Genomic DNA, 6,045 nt, shown 5'->3' with positions numbered 1-6,045 from the left:
CTTATCCGATACAAATTTATTGGTTCAACTTTATTCGATACGAATTTATTGGTTCAACCTTATTCGATACAAATGTATTGGTGTAACCTTATTCGAGTACGTTGACATTCGACCCCCCCCCGAGAGGCACGCTGATGATGACGTGCTTAGGCGCGTCGACATTCGTGTGATCAATTGCTTTGTTGTCGTGGAAAGGTCGCCGCCACAATAGAAATATCTCACGGCGTGTAGAGCAGCCACGGTGGCGAGGGAGATGTTAACTACCTCGCCTGGTATACGGTAGATCGTGGATTCGATCCCGTCCCTGACGATGCCTGCTGCTGTATATTTGGAGTTTGCGTCTGTCTCTCATCATCATCACGGTGGCTAGGATATGTTAACTACCTCGTCTGGTGTGCAAAGGAGGTCGTGGGTTCGATCCCGACCCTGACGATGCCTGCTGCTGTAGATTTGGAGTCTGCGTCTCTCTCTCATCATCATCATCACGGTGGCTAGGAGATGTTAACTACCTCGCCTGGTGTGCAGGAGGTCGTGGGTTCGATCCCGTCCCTGACGATGCGTGCTACTATACATTTGGAGTCTGCGTCTTTCTCTCATCATCATCACGGTGGCTATGAGATGTTAACTACCTCGCCTGGTATACGGTCGATCGTGGGTTCGATCATGACCCTGACGATGCCTGCTGCTGTAGATTTGGAGTTTGCGTCTCTCTCTCTCATCATCACGGTGGCTAGGATATGTTAACTACCTCGCCTGGTGTGCAGAGGTCGTGGGTTCGATCCCGACCCTGACGATGCCTGCTGCTGTAGATTTGGAGTCTGCGTCTCTCTCTCATCATCATCATCATCATGGTGGCTAGGAGATGTTATCTACCTCGCCTGGTGTGCAGGAGGTCGTGGGTTCGATCCCGACCCTGACGACGCCTGCTGCTGCTGTATATTTGGAGTCTGCGTCTATCTCTCTCTCATCATCATCATCATCACGGTGGCTAGGAGATGTTAACTACCTCGCCTGGTATACAGTAGATTGTGGGTTCGATCCCGACCCTGACTTATGGTTGTTATTTTTTGACTTGCATCCCACTGGGATTTTTGCGCACAGAATTGATTTACGGTGCTTTTTCTGCAAGACTTTGTTGTTTTTTCCTGGATTTTTCTGTTGCGCATACTCACTTTAAGATGTTTCTTGTTCATGTTTTTGTTTGTTGCGGTTGCACCCGAGTCAAGAGCCGAATGGCTCACAGGGCTATACCTAATAATTGAACTGAACTGAAAAATAAGTTTAACCAGTAAAACAAAGTTTTTCACTATAAATCTTTTATATGCGTGGCAGCGAACTTAATATAAAGGATTTAAAAATATATTCGCCTGTGGAGGACGCGGGGATCGATCCCGCGACCTTTGGCATGGGAAGCGAGGGCGCTACCAACTGCGCTACTCCGCCACGGCCTGTGTAGGGGTTACGCTCTGGGCTCTTACACTGAATGAGTTGTATTTGAATATATGTAAAATACATTTTTTTTGCCTAAAAAGTGTAAAATTTTGGGAACATTAATTGTCTCGCACAACGAGTCTGTGTGGAAAATGTCAGCTCGATTGGATCGCGGGAAGTGGGTTAAAAAACGACCGAAAGATTTGCACGGTCCTAAGCAAGCAAGCAAGCACGCAAGCAAGCAAGCACGCGAACTTAATATAAAGGATTTAATAAAGGATTTAATAAATGAACTGAACTGAAGACCTGCTGTATATTTGGAGTTTGAGTGTCTCTCTCTCCCCGTGGTCGCGTGGATTTTGCTCGGGTTCCTCCGGGTTTTTCTTTCCTCCCACATTTAGAATCGACGTGACCACGCGTTTAAAGTGATTTGGCTGCTGCTATACATTTCCCCGAGATGGTGATGATGAGCCAATTCGTCGAGCCGCTACCAGGGTCGCTTCTGAAACAGAGCTACTACACGGCAGCTCAGCGGGGCTTTACCTGGTCAAATAAAATAGTTTAGTATGAGTAAGGGTCTCTGTGGGTCTCTATGGGTAACTGTGTATCTCTATGGGTCTCTGTGGGTTTCTATGGGATTCTATGGGTCTCTATGGGTAACTGTGGGTCTCTATGGGTCTCTGTGGGTTTCTATGTGATTCTAAGGGTCTCTATGGGTCTCTGTGGGTTTCTATGTGATTCTAAGGGTCTCGATGGGTCTCTATGTGTAACTGTGGGTCTCTATGGGTCTCTGTGGGTTTCTAGGGGATTCTATGGGTCTCTATGGGTCTCTATGGGTAACTGTTGGTCTCTATGGGTCTCTGTGGGTTTCCATGGGATTCTATGGGTCTCTATGGGTCTCTATGGGTAACTGTGTATCTCTATGGGTCTCTGTGGGTTTCTATGGGATTCTATGGGTCTCTATGGGTCTCTATGGGTAACTGTGGGTCTCTATGGGTCTCTGTGGGTTTCTATGTGATTCTATGGGTCTCTATGGGTCTCTATGTGTAACTGTGGGTCTCTATGGGTCTCTGTGGGCTTATATGGGATTATATGGGTCTCTATGGGTCTCTATGGGTCTCTATGGGTAACTGTGGGTCTCTATGGGTCTCTGTGGGTTTCTATGGGATTATATGGGTCTCTATGGGTAACTGTGGGTCTCTATGGGTCTCTGTGGGTTTCTATGGGATTATATGGGGCTCTATGGGTCTCTATGGGTAACTGTGGGTCTCTATGGGTCTCTGTGGGTTTCTATGGGATTCTATGGGTCTCTATGGGTCTCTATGGGTAACTGTGTATCTCTATGGGTCTCTGTGGGTTTCTATGTGATTCTATGGGTCTCTGTGGGTAGCTGTGGGTCTCTATGGGTCTCTGTGGGTTTCTATGGGATTATATGGGTCTCTATGGGTCTCTATGGGTAACTGTGGGTCTCTATGGGTCTCTGTGGGTTTCTATGTGATTTTATGGGTCTCTATGGGTAACTGTGGGTCTCTATTGGTTTCTGTGGATTTCTATGGGATTATATGGGTATCTGTGGGTCTCTGTGGGGTTTCTATGTATCTCTTTGGGTTTCTATGGGTCTCTGTGGGTCTCTATGGGTATCTGTGGGTTTCTATGGGTGTCTGTGGAATTTTATGGGATTCTATGGGTCTATATGGATCTCTGTGGGGTTCTATGGATCTCTATGGGTCTCTGTGGGTCTCTATGGGTCGCTACGGGTCTCTCTGAGTCTGTAGAAACACACGTTTAGAGTTATATGTCGACTGCTATGAATTTCCACGATGATGATGACGATGATCCCACTTGGTGGAGCTGCTATCATTTGTGATATTTAGGGTCGCTGCTGAAACAATGCTGCTACATAGCAGCTTAGTTGGGAGTAACTTGGCAAAATAAAATAAATCAGTTTAGTTTAATTTATTTTAGAAATTAAAACCGGTTTAAAATAAATGTTGTTTACACAGCTATAAGGTTTAATTTAGAGGTGGAGGGTGTGGTTTAATCAGGGGTATTTTACCTCGCTTCATTTTTTAAATTAAATATCACAAGTAGACCATTCATTCATGTGCAACACAAACGGTATAAACATCGTTATTCTGTTTACGTGTGTAGTGGTGATACGCGCTGGGTGTGTACGTCATGTGCCAGCGCGTATGTACGTGTGTGTGTGGTGACGCGCGCTGACGGGGAGGAGCAGGCGTCAGTGCGCGGGTGGGGGTAGTGCTGCTGATTGGCTGTGTGCCGGTGACGCGCTGAGAGGGAGTGATCGGGTGGCAGCGCGGTGTGATTGGTCGAGGAGTGGAAACACGCGCTGGGCGGAAACGGATCGTAGAGATAGCGCGTGGTGATTGGGTAACTGAGGAGCGGTGCCGACGTTGAGGTCCGCATCCGCTCCGTCTCCCGGGAGGAAGAGATATATAAGATGATGCACAGAGGAGTAGAGGGCAGAAGTGGAACCATCTAAGAATGAAGACGAAGGTGCAGAGATAGAGCCCGGAGAGGAGAGTAATGGAGAGGAGAGGAGAGTAAGGGAGAGTAGAGGAGAGTAAGGTATAAGTGTGTAGCCAGAGAGAGAGAACGGTCTACACGAGCTGAGTGATGTATAGTGTGTAGCCAGAGAGAGAGAACGGTCTACACGAGCTGAGTGATGTATAGTGTGTAGCCAGAGAGAGAGAAAGGTCTACACGAGCCGAGTATGCATACGGTGTAGCCAGAGAGAGAGAAAGGTCTACACGAGCCGAGTATGCATACGGTGTAGCCAGAGAGAGATGCAAAGTCTACACGAGGCGAGTGGAGAGTGTAGCAGAGGCGCAGAGTCTACACGAGACGAGAGAAGAGTGTAGCCGAGGCGCGGAGTCTACACGAGGCACAGAGAGCCAGCAGCACAGAATCTAAGAGAGTCAAGAGAAGCGTAGGGTGAAGAAGAAGAGGTCACGAGTTGTACCGTTGTATGGTGACCGCATTGTGAAGAAGAGAGGCCACGCGTTGTATCGTTACAAGTCAAGATTTAATAAAAGAAGTGTGTTCCCGTCAAGGAGTTTCCTGCCGTCATTTTCCAATACTTCACGTGTGTGTATGTTGCAAGAAGTGGTTCATCATCATCATCATGTGGATATTCAAAAAAGCAGCAAAATAACTTTCTACGCGCGTGACGACGTTGATTCTAAATGTGGAGGGGGAAAAACTAGCAGGACCCGGAGAAAAATCCACGCAACCATGGGGAGAAAAAAACGCAAACTCCAAATCTACAGCAACATGAACAAGAAACATCTTAAAGTGAGTACGCGCAACAGAAAAATCCAGGAAAAAACAACAAAGTCTTCCAGAAAAAGCGTCGTAAATCAATTCTGTGTGCAAAAATCCCAGTGGGATGCAAGTCAAAAAATAACACAATCTACTGTATACCAGGCGAGGTAGTTTACATCTCCTAGCCACCGTGATGATAATGATGACAGAGACGCAAACTCCAAATCTACAGCAGCAGGTATCGTCAGGGTCGGGATCGAACCCACGACCTCCTGCACACCAGGCGAAGTAGTCAACATATCCTAGCCACCGTGGCGCTCTGCCGTGGTTGACGTTTGGCATTTTAATCATGTGAGCCAAAACAAACTCAACTATCACTCCTGTGCCTGTGTGCCGTGTGGGGTTGCCCGGAACTCAGTGGCTCAAGATAGTTGGTGCGTGTCTCGGCATGACAATGTATCGATTTTAACTTTCCTGTTGAGTTTGTGATGAGTTTGTGTTGAGTTTGTTGTCATCCCCCCAGCCCCCACCCCCGCAGCACCCTCCGATTAGCGCGGGTGGCTACGTACGGTGCTAAAGAAGTTCAACACACAAAGATCCCCCCCACTCCCATGTCGCATGTGACAGACTTTAGGGGCAAGTGCTGTTAGCGAGCACCTATGAAGGCCGGAACGGCACACGAGGGGGTGGGTGGCCAGCACCACACCCGGCCGCCTTTGTCTCCCCAGTGGCAATGTTTACACACCGCACCAAATACTCATTTGAGGCTGAGTCGACCTAGAGGAGGCCCAGGACCGGTTCAGATAATCGTCGCTGGTGTTGGTGGCCATGAGCGAGAATCGAACTCGGGACGCCAGGTTCGGAGCGCAACGTAGCGCTAACCACTACACCACCGCTCCCCTAACACATAAGCCGAAGACAAAGATCCCCCCCCCATAACACACGCACACACATACACACGCACACACACACGCACACATACACACGCACACACGCACACACACGCACGCACACACACGCACACACACACACACAATCCGACGAAGCAGTTAAACCGGCCTTGACAAATCGGCTAGATTTGAAGCTTTCGTGACTGCAAGGATTCATATTCTTAGGTTTTTTCGGTAAAGTCACGTAGGTAAAAAAATTAAAATTAAAATTAATAAAAGTAAAATAAAAATAAAAGAAAAATCACGACGTTTTTTAATTTTATTTTTATTGCACTTTTATTAATTTTAATTTTTTACCTATGTGACTTTACCGAAAAAACTTAAGAATATGAATCCTTGCAGTCACGAAAGCTTCAAATCTAGCATCATCATCATCATA

The sequence above is a fragment of the Lampetra planeri genome, chromosome 55, assembly GCF_965212315.1.
Source record: "Lampetra planeri chromosome 55, kcLamPlan1.2.h2, whole genome shotgun sequence".
Classification (NCBI taxonomy): Eukaryota; Metazoa; Chordata; class Hyperoartia; order Petromyzontiformes; family Petromyzontidae; genus Lampetra; species Lampetra planeri.
This window is presented reverse-complemented; position numbering follows the sequence as displayed.